The 15629-nt window shown below is 45.1% G+C and overlaps 1 long non-coding RNA gene across 1 annotated transcript in view; it reads right to left on the bottom strand.

The window, feature by feature from the left end:
- Window positions 1-8820: 8820 nt before the first annotated feature.
- Window positions 8821-15629, bottom strand: part of LOC113268671 (uncharacterized) — a 50934-nt gene continuing 44125 nt past the window's right edge. The window contains exon 7 of the long non-coding RNA XR_008960286.1: window positions 8821-10015. This is a non-coding gene — a long non-coding RNA (uncharacterized LOC113268671). The remainder of the gene's footprint in view (window positions 10016-15629) is intronic.

Raw genomic sequence — 15629 nt, 5'->3', positions numbered from 1 at the left:
ATATGTGTTAATTGACTGTGTTATAGGTAAGACTTCTGGTCAACAGTAGGCTATTAGTAATCAAGTTTTGGGGGAGCCAAAAGTTATGTGCAGGTTTTGACTACATGGGGTGGTGTCCATACCCCTAACCCTTGTGTTGTTCAAGGGTCAACTATATATTCATTTCACTGCTGTAACTCTTTTATATGTTGGAAAATCATTTTTATATGCATTGCTTTATTTTAAAATTGCAGTATCAGGAGTAAACAAAGTGAAAAAGAAATCCCTAGAGTGCAAACAAAAATCTCAAAAGGGGCTAAGAGACTCCAGTCAAATATAAAAGGTAAACCTGGCGAGTATAAATTTTAGAAGAAGATATGATTCGGAAGTGTGCTCATTAGGCAAGTAAACATTAGGTAGCTTTTGCTTTTTTTATCCCCATACAGTTTACTTTAAGTGAACAGGTTTGAGTTTTGTTGGAACAACATGAAAGACACTGGGGTTAAAATCCTTTTCCTGCAACAAGGCTTTGTTGCTGGGCTAATTCGCTGTAAAGAGGATCACCTCTGCAATGTAAAGGCCGGTGAGTGGAGAGAGAAAAGTTGAGGCTATCTACTTCATCATCCACAGGAGAAACTTGGAGTTACTTCCGGAGGGAACCAGATTTGTTAGGTGTATTAGTTTCTTACTGCTGCTGCAACAAATTGCCACCAACTGAGTGCCTTAAAACAACACAAATTCATAATCTCAGTCCTCTTAGGCCAGAAGTCTGGCAGCCTCGACTGGGTCTCTGCATACCTTTTCATAAGGCCCGAGTCAAGATGTCAGCCTGTGTTCCTTCTTGGAGGCTCTGGGCGGGGGGGAGTCCATATTCTTGCTCATTCAGGTTGTTGTGGAGTTCAGTTTCATGCAGTTATAGGACTTGCAGCCCACTTTCTTGTTGACTGTCAATTGAGGACTACTCCCAGATTCTAGAGTCTTTCTGCATGTCCTGGCTCGTGACCTCTTTCGTCCGTCCTCAAAATCAGCAACGGCAGGTCAAATCTCTCCCACACTTCATACACTTCCTCTGCCTCCCTCCTCTGATCTCTAACCACCAACTGTGTTCTACTTTTATGAACACTTAGGATTCCACTGGACCCATCCAACAATCCAGGATAACCTCCTTACTTTAAGTCAACTGATTAGCAGTCAGTGTTCATTCCATCTGCAAAGTTCCTTTTGTCAAGTAACTTAACATATATACAGGATCCAGGGCTTAGGAGGTCATTATTCAGTTATCACATTAGGGACATGGTCAAAGGAAGAGCTAGAATTGAAAGTTACCAAGGCAAATGTCAGCAACCATCAGAAGAAAAAACAAAACTATGGTGGTTAAGTGGTCAGCTTGAGGAAGTGGCAGATGTCTGCCTTGATGCCCAGGTGTTTGATAGGGCCTTGTCTTCTCTACCACCTTTTTAGCTGTATTTCCTGGCCCTTGGTGGAAGCCCGGCCCCTGAGATGGGGAGCAGTGATATGCCCCCTGAGAGATCTCAGTAGGAAGGAAATTATAATTATTGGCCATTTCCAGCTCCAGCCACAGTCTAACTGGGAATACTAGTTTCTGCCTGGCATTTTTTTTCTTTTAATAAACAGCTAATTCTATTTTTTAAAAAGATTTTATATATATGAGAGAGAGAGAGAGAGCACAAGCAGGGGAAAGGGCAGAGGGAGAGGGAGAAGCAGACTCCCTGTTGAGCAAGGAGCCCGACATGGGACTCAACCCCAGGCCCCAGGATCATGACCTGAGCTAAAGACAGACACTTAACTGACTGAGCCACCCAGGCGCCCTCTGCCTGCCATTTCTCAGGGTTCCCATGTGTGTGGCAGCAAGAGACAGTCTTGTAGAAGTTTATCTTCTGTGCTTACAAGAAACAATTTCACAAACTGAATCCCTCCTGCAGTGAACAGGAGTCTGGAAGAGCTGGTATCTCTTCCCCAAAGGCTCCTGCAGGAGAGCAGCTTCATACCATCAACTAATTTCTTGGGTGTCTATCTCTTGCTCTCGTCAGACCAAAAGAAAAATAGCAGAAAACATCAGCCTGAGTGATACTGAAAGACTGCAGACACTCCCCTCCCCCAATTCTGCTCCATCCAGCACAGCATTCCAATTGTGTTAAAAGGCCCACATCACTTTAAAGGCCTCTAGAACATTCTCAGATTTTAATCTGTGGGGCTTCAGTATGTGGGGACATAAAGAAAATCACCGATGACAAGTTTGGGAAGGTCTCCTCAAGGCCTTGGGGACTGGATGACTCTTATTAAAAGTGGCCCCTCAGTGCCGCTGACATGGCCGGTGGGGCCAGAGCACTTCCTGAGAGGAATTTTCATTCCCTCCCTGTTTTAATTTCTTGGGGCTTCCATGAGAAAGTACCAAAAACTGGGTGGCTGACAGCAGCAGAAATTTATTTTCTCACAGAAGCTAGAAGTCTGAAGCCAAGGTTTTGTCAGGACCATGCTTCCTCTGAAACCCGTAAGAAGAGTCCTTCCATATTTCTCCTAGCTTCTGGTGTTTGCCAGGAATCCTTATGATTCCTTGGCTTGTAGACACATCACTCCAAACTCTGCTCCAAGGTCATCCATGAGGTTCTCCCTGTGTGTTTCTGCTCTCTGTGTCTCTTCTCCACTTCCTATAGGGACTCCAGTCAGATTGGCTTAAGGACCCATCCTACTTCACTATGACTTCATGTTAATTAATGACATTTGCCATGACCTTATTTCTATATAAGGTCATATTCTGAAGTTCCAGGCCAGACATGAATTTTACTTCCCTCCTCCCCAATTCTTTCACTTCCTCCTTCCTCCTCTTCTAAACCTCTGGCTGGCTTCTGAGATGAGCTCCATCCAAAGAGAAACTGCAGAAGTGAAGCCCAAGGCCCTCAGAGAAACTCCAGAGCAGAGAAGGGATTCATCTCAGTGACCAAAACGCACTTATGGATGGATCCTGGCAGATGGTTGAGTGACCTCAGATGACCTATTTCTATTTCCATTTTGTGTCTCAGGGGCCGGGATTAGAAGACTCTGCAGAACTATCTGGAATCTTTTCTGTTTTCTTTTCCCTTCATTTCTATTTCCTTTTCTTGTGGAATGACCTAGGGAGGCCCCTGTTTGTTCTTCTCATTTTCTAGACACTATTGCTTCCAACAGGACAGCTAACAGAGCGTCCAGTTACATTGGAAGCCACTGTCTTTGAGAACAGGGCTTAGTGCTATACTTGAGGCTCCTGGAAGGGAAGAGGAGAGAGCAGACACACAGGTGGATGCCAATAGGACTGGGGGGTGGAGGTGGTCTGTGTCCCAGGAAGGGTCTGTCCTCTGTGACTCCTCAGTCTCTGCAACCTGGACCAGGCCTACACCTGCGCAGTCTTAAACCCCATGTGATCTCCCGCCATCCCTTCCTGGAAGCCTTGTGCCCATGACCGTCCCTTCTAGCATCTCTGGGACCCTTGAGAAATGCTCTGAGAAGGCATGGAGAGTGCTGAGAAAGGGACACGCACACACACACGCACACACACTTGCGCGAGCACACACGCACACACCCTTCACGTGAGCACTCTGCCCTCTTTCTGTTTCCTTTTTTTTCAGGTTTCAAGGCAGTTGCAGGTACTTACTGCCCAATGATGTGGATTCTCCTGGGAAAAGTGCTTTTATTTCTTGTGATCCTGGGTATCTTGGGAATTTGGCACATCCAAGCGTGGTGGTGTTTTAAAATATAGTGTATTAATAGGAAAGTAAGATTCAGTAAGGCTCACAGATTGGGAGATGATTGCTGCTGAAAAAAGTTTACTCCTCACAGTTCCCAAGGGGAGGGGTCATGCCACTCCATGGGAGACAGAGATGGGGGACAAAGAAAAGCACTGTGGTAGGTCAAGGGGCAGGAGAAAGGGAGGAACCCCAGGCCAGAGCCTTTATCGTGGTTTCGCTGGGCAGGGACAGGCAAGGCAGGACTGGGATTGGCTAGTTTGAATAATGTCAGCGGCTCTGAGGCAAAGGGCTTGTGGCTAGTTAGTTGCCTGGTACCTGGCCCTGAGGGTGGACAGGGCTGAGGTGAGATCAAGGAGGGGGTGGGTGGGAGTGTGGGTTCTTGAGTGGTTGGTTTGCATTTGAAAAACAGGGCAAACTGTTTACCAGGCTAGTCCTGGGGGAGGGGGGCAGTCCCTCCAGGGTCAGCAAGGCCCCCAAGGTCAAAAGATCAGAATATAGAAAATGAAAAGACATTAATACAAATATTCTCCAAATCTGTTTGATTTCCCCAGGGCAACGAGTGGTCAGCATGGTGAGTTTGGAGAGATTTTCTGGACATGAGGCCATTGCCTAAATTAGTTACTCAGTCACCCAAACGTACTAATAATAGTAGGAGCCTAAGGAGCTTCTCCCAAGTGTAGAATGCTATTTTACTTGGGGACTTCAGGGACATTTCAGCTGCCTGATTGGCTGACACAGGAGTAAGTGGAGTCTAACACAGCTTCCACTGGACCCCTCCCCAACACCTGAAATTTAGGTAGAATTACCTCAATTCCCCAAGTCCATGCCCTGAGGAAGCTTCTGTAATGTTTTGTAAATTCCTAGAGACTTACTTTCTCATGATTCCCTTGGCCTCTAAGCTCCTGGGCTCCCCATCCTCCCCCAGCCCTGCCCCACGTGGCGCCAGAAAGCCATACTGCAACTCTTTTGCCAATACCCTTCCCTGCCAAAATCAAAATTCACTGTAAGAAAGGATCAGTGAACAAGGTCGAACTTACTGAAGATTTGGCGAAGGAGGTGGAGGAGGAGAGGTTTTGCCTGGCATGCTCCACAAGTAACAGAAACCCGTTTAGCTGCTCTGATCCCCAGAGTGTCTTCTCACCCAGCCCATCCCTCAGGCGCTCTCTGACCCCTTCCTTATACCCAGTGATGGGCAAATCAATCAAGCAAACAAAAACAGGAGGGAAAGGAGACAAGAAAACTCAAAAAAGATGACTTTGTTGAGTTGTACATGAAATGTGCTGAGCGTACATTTAGTAATATTTTGAATCGTATAAATTCAAAACAGTGTGGCACGAATGAGTAAATATTCTCTAAAACCTCAATCAGTGCAAATCCCCCTAAATTGGAAAGAGTCATCAAGAGTTGGATAATTACAACACTGGTGAATATGAATTATGCACCATGTTTATGCTAGCCCATGTTGGCGTTCATGTTAAAATCTCAGCATCACTTTCCAGTAGCCATACTGTGCCACTCTCCTGTCTTGGTTCCGTCAGGCTCCTATAACAAAAATTCCCTGGACTGGATGACCTAAACAATTTATTCTCACAGATCTGGAGGCTGGAAGTCTGAGATCAAGGTGCTGGTCCATTTGGTGTCCTGTGAAAATCCCCTTCCTGATTCACAGACAGCAGGCTTCTCGATGTGTCCTCACAAGGGGAACGGGTGAGAGTTCTCTGGGGTCTCTTTTATAAGGGACAGTAATCACACTCCTCACCCCCTCATGACCTAACCAACCTCCCAAAGGCCCCAACTCCTGATACCATCATCTGAGGGATTAGGATTTCAACATGTGATTTGGGGGGGGACACAAACATTCAGTCCACACCAGTACTATAATGTGTGCTGGCTTGTTTGCAAGATGGCCACATGTTTTTCTTCCCCTCCTGTGGGAGAAAGCCTTTTCCCCACTGAGAGGAGGAATCTATTCCCCTGCTGTTTTGAATATGAGCCGATGTGGCTGCTTTGACAACAAAAATGCAAAGTCACATGAGGTGACTTCCGAAGCTAGGCCCTAAGAGGCAGCTCCCAAAAAGATCTCTTGGACTATTTGTTCAGGAGGTAACTAGTCACTGTGAAACAGCTTGGCTGTCCTGAGACTGTCATACTGCGAGGGAGCCCATCTGAGTCACTGGGAGAGAGATGCTCTTCGCCCCAGCTGTTCCCAACATCTGAGGTGTCAGATGGAAGAGAGAAGATGCCTTCAGATGACGCCATCCGCACCCGCCATCTCATTGCAAGCATATGAGGGACCCGAAGGAAGAACTGCCCATCGACCCTCAGAACCATCAGAAGTAATAGTACATCGTTGTTTTAGACCCTGAACTATTAGAGTGTTTGGTTATGAAGCAAGAAATAATTGAAACACGATGTGAATTACGTGACATCTCGCACATTTTCATGGAGGTGCCATACAGTATTCATTGCCTATCCTATAACTCTTCTCCCCCTCGTCCTTCCTAACAGAAATTTGATTTTTTAAAAAAAGTTTTTATTTGTTTTATTTGAGAGAAAGAGAGAGAGAGAGAGAGAGAGAGAGCAGACTCCTCGAGGAGCCAGACGCGGGGCTCGATCTCACGACCCTGAGATCATGACCTGAACCAAAATCGAGACTCAGATGCTTAACCTACTGAGCCACCCAGGGGCCCCAGAAATTTGATTTTATTCGGGTAAACAATAGGCAGAATCATACCTGGTCTAAATCAAGTCCAGTAATATCTTTCTTTTACCGGTTTTTGGGTTATAAGTTAGTTTTGGCCAATTAGATACAAATATTTTATTCCTTGATAAAAGGAGAGTTTTGAGGGAGTAGTCTCTGACTGCCTGGCCGCATCCCTCCTGCCAGCTCCCGAATGCTCTCACCGGAGATGTGCCTGGAGATGGAGCGCCTGAGATGCAACAAGCCCAAGGGCAAAAACAAACCCACCGAAACGCCCCAGGGGCTCTGGGAAGAGCCCAGGACCTTGGCGCTATCTTTGAGCAGCTGAATCAGGGTCAGCAGCCACCTTTACAAAATTATTTCTAATAAATACTACAGGATTTTTCTTCCTTGATCCATAGATTTCTTGTTTTTTGATCTGACATCATTCTTTATGATGCATTCTTATTCCTATGATTTTACTTTAGCATGTAGTATTGCATAGTTCAAACTATTTTTAAGATCTTGTTTTTTTTTTCTGATGCAATGTTCCATGATCCATTATTTGCGTATAACACCCAGTGCATCATGCAATATGTGCCCTCCTTACTACCCATCACCGGCCTATCCCAATCTATTTTTAAGATCTTCTAATATCTGTATCTTTGTTCAATAATTTGTGCTAGAGTAAACTGACCCTGAAAAACTAGGCACTATGGGGAAGAAATTAGTAGAGGTGAAATAGTACGGGTAAGGCCAATCAGTGCGATAAAAATACTGTTAACTTGGATGGGACGCCTGGGTGGCTCAGTCGGTTAAGTGTCTACCTTCAGCTCAGGTCATGATCCCTGGATCCTGGGATCGAGCCCCGCCCCGAGCTGGGCTTCCTGCTCAGGGGGCAGTCTGCTTGTCCCTCTCCCTCTGCCGTTGCCCCTGCTTGTGCTCTCTCACTCTCAAATAAATAAATAAAATCTTTAAAAAAAATACTGTTAACTTGGAAGAAAGGACTCTACTAAATGCTGCAGATAATGGTGACAAAAGACAACACAACCTTAGAGCAAAACCACATCGTAGGAGCGGTGCATTTGTGTTCACTAGATATGTATGACCCCACTTTCCTTTTATTTCTGTGGGAAAATGAGTCTCAAAAATAATGTGACTTTTAAATTATGCAAGTCTTATCACCATGAATATGTTGCATATATATATTATATATATATATAATAAATTCAAAATTAAGATTAGCTAAAATATGCTTTAAATGCTCAGAGACTATAAAGAGCACTTAAAATATGTAAAAATATTCAGAAAGGAATAATCTGTTCTATCACTATGAAATAGGCCAAATTTTGTGCTCTTCATTAGAAACATTAAATCTAGATTCGAGAGGGGAAAAGAAGGACACCGTTATTACACTTATGTCAGTAGGGGAAAAAGCAAATCAAAGGGTCTTGTTGTGTTTCAAGTAACAAGGGAAGTCCGGCTGTGTACAGTGACTGTTGCTGCTAGTTCTCATTAGGATTCGCGGGTGGGGTGGGTAGAATGCAAATCTACCCTTTTCCACTGCACACCAGTCAGGTTTCTTTGCCTAAATCCCATCAGTACTTTATTTTATTTTTTTAAAGACTTATTTATTTATTTGATGGAGAGAGTGAGCCCAAACAGGGGGAGTGGGAAAGGGAGAAGCAGGCTCCCCTCTGAGCAGGGAGCCTGATGCAGGACTCCATCCCAGGACCCCAGGACCAAGATCCAAGCCAAAGGCAGACTCTTAACCGATTGAGCCTACCCAGGTGCCCCCCCATCAATACTTTATATTATAACACAGCTCCAGCATAACCCAAACAAAGAAATCCCTCAAACCGCTAATCTCTCTCTGTGTCCACCCTTCTCCAAAAGAATTAAGACAATATTAAAATCTATTAAAAGATATAGTATTAAAATACATGGTACTCCTGGGGCTCCTGGGTGGCTCAGTCAGTTAAGCATCCAACTCTTGATTTTGGCTCAGGTCCTGGTCTCGGGGTGGTGGGATCGAGCCCCACGTTGGGCTCTGGGCTGAGTGGGGGGTCTGCTTGAGATTCTCTCTCTCTCCTTTTCCCTCTGCCCCTCTCCCCACTCACATGCATGCACCCACTCTCTCTCTGTCTGTCTCAAATAAATAAACCTTAAAAAAATAAAATACATGGTACTCAAATAATATTAGGACATAGTAATATGGTACACGTCCTCGTGAAGCAGAAAGGATGTAACGGAAACTTGCGCAGGCCGTAAGACCCAGAACAATAATTCGTAAGCAGAATCTTAAATTTTCAGGGGGAAAGCTGTTTGAAATAATAATAACAATGCAGCTTTTAGTGCAAGCTCCTAATTAAGGCAGTTTAGTTTGTGACACCAAGTAAAATAGTGACAAATGCTGACTTAAAATAATCTGAGTTTATGGATCTCTTTTGTGAACTTTCACTATTTCAAGATCAGGAATAAAAACACAACACTTTCGAATCTACAGACAATTCTCGATTGTATATAATGATCGTGCAGTTTCTGGACTATCAGGACCTTCCTTGGTCTTTGCTGATCATCCTGTCTTCACTGTTTATTACACTCCCACCAGGCGGTGGAGAACAGAGCAGAGAGGTTGGAAAATCCACCTCCCGCAGACGTCACTGTCTGTGAACATGGCTTTTGTACTTCTTGGGGCTGGGAGAGAAAGGGAGGGAAGGAAGGTGGTGAAACGAATGGCGTGATCTGCCCAGACCCCACTTCTTCAGCCTCTTCTTTCCCAATCACTTTTGCTTCCCCATCCTCCTTCCCATTTTTCATCCTGCAGTGTCCTTCCGTCCTTTATGAAATTGTCTTGGTCCAGGATTGAGGATGAGAAAAACTCACTGAAGCCTTCCTTGCCTAGGAAACGACTACAGTCCTCGGGGGCGGGGGGGGGGGGAGGACTTGGGCCTGGGTCCTCCCTTCGGATGCTGCAGATGCTTCTGCTCCGTCTGCTCCACGGTGACGTAGCAAACCCGGTTCATGGAGATGCAAAGAGAAAAACTGGTTCCTTAGGGGAAAGCCAGTATTAACAAACAGCTCATCACCCTGTTACACCAGGGAAGATGTCCCCCTGCGGCACAGTCCTACACTTGACACGTCCAAGAGACAGACTGGCGTTCCAGAGAGGACTTAGGGCTTCCCTTGGAGCCGAGGCTGTGGATGGAAAGCGCGTCTCCACCCCCAGCCAGCCCTCTGGGGTCTGTGACCTGAGAATCGAGAATCACTGGTGTAGGAAGTTCTTGTTTCAGTCAGGGGGAAGGGGGAAGAGATGAAATAAAGTCTCTGACCTCAGAGCAGACTGAACTTTTCCTTGGGGCTCTCGCTCGTTCTTTTGTAACCCCATCAACAGGCCGCGGACTTTTCTTCCTGTACGGCATGGATATCACCAATCTCAACTTCCCTGTTCCTTTCGATCTCTTCCTCTCTTCAAAGTCTACCTCCCCAAATTCTCTTTCTACTCTTCTTTCCTCTTGAGGACATAATGCCTTTGGTTAAAGTCCGCCTCGGGATCTCTTCATTTCCTCCTCTTGACTGTCATCTTTCCATTCACTGGCCTCAGTTGCTGCCTCTGGGAAAAAAACAGGCAATCATTTAAAAAAATATTAAGTACCTAATATGTGCCTGACACTGTTGCAAGCACTGGAAATACAGCGGTGACCAGACATAAACTTGTCTTCACTAAGCTTATGTTTTAGGCAGAGGGATCTACTAAGAAAGAAAAAGAAAGAAAGAAAGAAAGAGAAAGAGAGAAAGAAAAAGAAAATATACACTGTGCCGTTTTAAAACACTATGGATAAAGACGAAAGCAATGTAAGGGTAAGAGGAAAGCCTGGGAAGTAGAGAACTGCTAGTTTGTTTCAGGGCGCTCAAGGAAGGCCTCACTGGTTCAGTGTCATTCGCACAGGAACCGGAAAAAAAGGGCAAGTGAGCCATGTAGAAGTCTGAGGAAAGATGGTTCTAGGTGGAGGCTCAGCGAGTTTCCTTCCTGAAGAAAACAGACGCTTGGTGTGTTGGAGGAACATTCGAGAAGCCGGTGTATTGGGGCCAGAGTGGACGAGGAGGATCGTGGGAGGAGAGGAGGTTGGAGAGGTCAGATGGGGTCTCAGTCATGTAAAGCTTTCTGGTCCATTTTATGGATTTTTTTTTCTTTTTTTTTGCTTTAATTCTGAGTGAGACGAGAGAGCAAAGGCACGGGCGGATGTGGCTTCTGTTCTAACTGGATCATTGTCCACAGTGTTGGGAGTAGACTCTCGCAGGGCAGGAGTGGAAGCAAGGAGGCCAGGTGGGACGTTGTTTCAATCATCTAGCCAGGAGGCAATGGGGGCTCAGACCAGGGAATTAAAAAAAAAAAAAAGTGGCTAGAATCTGAGTATGTTTTGAGGGTGGGAGAAAGTCTAGTCAAAGGTGACCTCAGGGATTTGGGACTGAACATCTGGAAGGACCAAGTTTCCATGAACGGAGCTGGAGGAGGCCGTGGAGAAGGCAAGCTGGGGAGAGGGATCAGGAGTATAGTTTAATATATACTGAGTTTGAGATACTAACAAAATGCTGGCGTTGACGTCCCCCAGTCAGAATTTCCAGGACGGATAGTTCCTGGGGCCAGTTGACAAGCGGGGTGCTGAGACATACCCCCGCCCCTAGTCTCTCCCCAGCCATGTGTCTAGTGCAGAACTGTTGCTGAATGTTATCAAAGAGCCCATCCCAAATCCAGCCAAGAGATAGATCGAGGCCATTCTATTTAAACCCACCCTCCTCCCCAGCATGCTTCTCAGTGAATTTATTCTGTCTTCCAACCCCTATCTCTCCCCTCCTTCTATGATGATGTTCTCACACCTTAATGGAAAAGCTTGGGGTCATGGGCACTCTTCAGTTCATCCGCTCACTTCCCCTGAGTCGCCATCTTGTGACTCTCTTCAATCTCACAGGATGAGCTTTCCCTTATGTTCTAAGCAAAGTCCTTCATCTTGCAGAGGGGTCTGTCTCCCCCACCAGACTATGAGTTCTTTGCTTGGGAAAATTGAATGGTTCTTTTTGTTTGTTTGTTTTTAAGATTTTATTTATTTATTTGAGAAAGAGCGAGGGAGAGCATCTCTGTAGGAACATGATACTAATGACACACTTTGTGGCTTTCAAACTCTATGCACACATACTACCTTGTTTTTTTCCTGACAGAAGTGAGAATTGGAAAAGGCATCACTAACCACAGGCATATCTGTGATGCTCCCCTCCTTCCCACCCCTTTGATTTACTCCTCTGGCTTTCCATCCCCCAGCCGATTGGAGAAAAGGCTTCTAAGCTTTGCTGGGCTTCTTTGGGGGAAGATGGCCACAGAGGGCGCTATAGGGTCGTAGACAGGAAACAATAGTTCTGTAGTTTCTATGAAGAGCTATTCTTCAAAGGGCCCTTGCCATGTAACAGCCCACAGTAAGAGCTCTGTCAACTTAGTTTCCGTATTTTCTCACAACAATGTTCCCTTTAGATCCGTTTGTCTTTTTCTCCCCAAGTCCCTGTACCCCTCCCTGGGCTCTGATGCTGCAGCCCCAACATCAACGGACCTGCCTAACTCTCTTGCGCCCTTTGACCGGGGGCAGTGATCCCGGGATTAGACCCAGTAGGTAAGCCACCCCCTTTACAGGCTGGAGAAAAAAGCCTCCCTCTCTCCGTTGTACCCTGAGTGGGGAGCCTCTTTCTCCCTTGCTTTGGGACTTGCCTCTAGGCGCTCAGCGACTGCAATGTCTCCATGCGACAACAGAGGGAACCAGTACACTCTCTAAACGAAACTCCGAACTCCTCCCAGATCTCGAGTAACCGGTAGTCTCCAGACACTCCGATTTCAAATTCAGCCTTCTGGAAGTGATGGAATTCCCTGTCGTAGGGGCTGGGCCCATGCTGACTTTCTGGAAGCATTTCCTGCACTACGTGTTACCCTTCTCCTTCCTAAGGGCAGTAAACTTGTACGGGGGGAAAGGAGATAGGATTCAGGTCCCTTAGATAGCACAAGGGGACAGAAAACCTTGAGGAAATGTTTAGAAGTAGTGACAAAGGACACAATTAGTCATCTGTGGCATCTCTGCAGTCCCCTGAGGAGGAGTCAAGGTAAGGGTCTGTTTTGTTCTGATGGGCTAAGTCCAAGCATGGAATTATAGAAATAAGTGAGGGGTGCCTGAGTGTCTCAGTTGGTTAAGCCTCTGCCTTCAGCTTAGGTCATGAACTCAGGGTCCTGGGATCGAGCCCACAGCAGGCTTTCCTCTCAACGGGGAGTCTGCTGCTCCCTCTCCCTCTGACTCTTCCCTCCGCTCGTGCTCTCCTACGCATGCTCTCTCTCTCTCTGTTAAATGAATAAATAAAAAGATCTTTTAAAAATTTTTTTAAATAAGTGAAAGTGATGAGGGAGCAGAAGCCTAGCCCAGGACAAAGCGCATGCTGACACCCTGCAATCCCCCCCACACACTCCTGGGTGGGATAAGTGTGCTATTCCCCCAGGAAACTTCCAACTATCTTACTGTTAATGCTTTGCTAGAGGGAGAAACAACCTTAGCTTGGTAATTGCCAGGCCTCCAGTATCCTTAGGATCCTCCTTAGCATACAAAAGTCCTTTTGGACACCTCCCTTTTTCCTTACCTCCCCCAACCCCATGGTATATAATCAGTCACCCCTCACTACCCCAGTGTAGCTCTTTCTGCCCACGGGTCCTGTACCCGTGCTTTAATAAAATCACCTTTTTGCACCAAAGACGTCTCAAGAATTCTTTCCTGGTCTTCAGCTCTGGACGTCACCTATGTTCAAAACTCCATCAAAGGGAACAAATCTTGCTGAGAACCCACTGGGTGTCCTGAGATAATCTACATTCATTGTTTTACTTCATTATAACAAAACAGATATTCCATCCCATCTTAAAATTAGCCAAAGAAACTAGGACCAAGAGAGTTTGGTTCATTTACTTGGGGTCACATAGACATCAGTGAGAGATTGAAATTAGGTCTGACTCTGAAGCCCGGGCTTGCTCTTCAGACCTACAGGGAAAGCACCCAAAAACCTGGTTCCACTTCTTTCTAAAGCTGCTTCTGACATTAAAGGGAATGTAGAAATTGAAAAGATGGGAAATGTTGTGACAGACCACCAATTGGCTCACCTACCTGGAGGTGTAGAGGAAGGGAATAAGAACAAAGTCTTTTAAAATAGGTATTTACAACACCAGGAAGAAACGATTCTCTATAGGAATCCTCAGCAGCCAAAGTTTATGTCAACCCCATTGTGCATTAGTCAGTTCAACCTGTTTAGCAAATTACCATAGACTGGACCGCTGAAACCACAAACATTTATTTCTCATGATCTTGGGGGCTGGATTCTGAGATCACAGTGCCAGCACAGTTGGGTTCTTGGTGAAGGTTCTTTTCTTGTTTCCAGATAGCCTTTTTCTCATAGTGTCTTCAGTGGTGGGGAGCAGAGGGAGGAAACAAGCTTTCTGGTATCTCTCTCTCTCTTATTTTTAGAGAGAGAGAGGGTATGCACATTCAAGAAGGGTAGAGGAGGGGAGAGGGAAAAGGAGAGAGAATCTCAAGCAGACCCCTCACTGAGAATGGAACCCCATCTGGGGCTTGATCTCGCGAACCTAGATCACGACCTGAGGCACAACCAAGAGTCAGACACTCAACCGACTGTGCCACCCAGGTGCCCCCTTCTCTGGTATCTGTTTTTAAAAAGGGACTATTCCCATCATGAGTGTTCCACTCTAATGGCCTAGTTACCTCCTCAACCCTTACTTCCAAATATTATCATATGAGGGATTAGGGCTTCAACATATTAATTCTTTTGGAAGGGGTCACACAAATAATCAATCCATAGCACATTGCAAAGAGATACTGCTCAGGAGAGAATAAAGGATGGCTTGGAGAGGGACAGTGGATTCCTTCCAGCTAAAAAGTGGAATTCCAAGTGATTCCCTGGTATTTCCCGGCCAGCTAAAAAGAAGAGGATCTAAGCAGAAGGACAACAGGAGTGAAATTAAAGGGAAAAAGGAAATCAACCAGGTGATCTTGCAAGCACATTTACGGGAGAGAAAATAAAAATATCTAATAAAAGTATGAAAAAGGTATACTCTAATAATAACAAAACTCAAAATATTATTTTTTGCTTATAAAATTAAAAAGACAAAATTTTAATAGCAATGTTTTATATTGATATGGGCATCGTAAGTCATGTACTTTGCTAATTACAGCATAAATGTATGCAACTGGTTTACAGAGCAATTTTGTAATAATGTTCAATTTTGCAGACATTAAATATTTATTCCATTCTAGTTCATGTTTCTTATTGCTACATTTAAAAATCACTTCAAAACTTAGCAATTGAAAACAATAATAAATAATTATTGTCCCACGTAATTTCTGCAGAATTGAATTCAGAATGGCTTAGATGGGCGGTTCTAGCTTAGGGGTCTCTCATGAGTTTGCAGTCAAGTTTTCAGCCAGAGCTACAAGCATCTTGTAGGCTTTATTGGGACTGGAAAAGCCACTTCCAAGATGGTGCACTCACATAGTGGTTGGCAGGAGGCTTCAGTTCCTTAGTTCCTCCTCTGGAGAAGTCTAGAGGGTCTCCACGACAAGGCAGCTAGCTTCCAAAAAACAAGGGATCAGATAGCAAGGTAGAAGCTGCAATGTCTTTTATGACCCAGGAAGTCACACCCCATCATTTCCACAATATCCTATTGGTTACACAGGTCAGCCCTCCTCAAATGAAAGGAGCTATGAGATCATGAACACTAGGAGACAAGGATCATAGGGCCATTCTGGAGATTGGCACCACAGAGTCGCTACTTTCAGGCTTGAAGGATTTGGATCTTCAAGAGCTCAACAATTAAAATATCCCTTCTGTTAAAGGGATGCCAAGGCATATCTGTTTTGGGTTATTCTTGGAACCAATTTTGACTGCGGCTCAATTATACAATTTAGTTTCTTTACCTTGTTTGTCAGCAAGGGAGCAATGGGAAGACATCACAGTGTAAGAGACGTTGGAAAAGCACAAAGAAATAAAGGTTTATGGGAGATTGGTTTCGAACTGGTAACTTCTGCTTGTAGCATTCAGGAGAAGGGCTCATAGGTAACCAAGATATGGATTATAACAATGGTTATTTTTCACAAGGAGGTCCTAGTCACCTTCTACAAGCTCAGGATTTACTCTCT

This window comes from Ursus arctos, unplaced genomic scaffold (assembly GCF_023065955.2).
Source record: "Ursus arctos isolate Adak ecotype North America unplaced genomic scaffold, UrsArc2.0 scaffold_2, whole genome shotgun sequence".
NCBI lineage: Eukaryota > Metazoa > Chordata > Mammalia > Carnivora > Ursidae > Ursus > Ursus arctos.
Note: the sequence above shows the minus strand (reverse complement) of the source record. Positions and strands in the feature narration are given on the sequence as shown.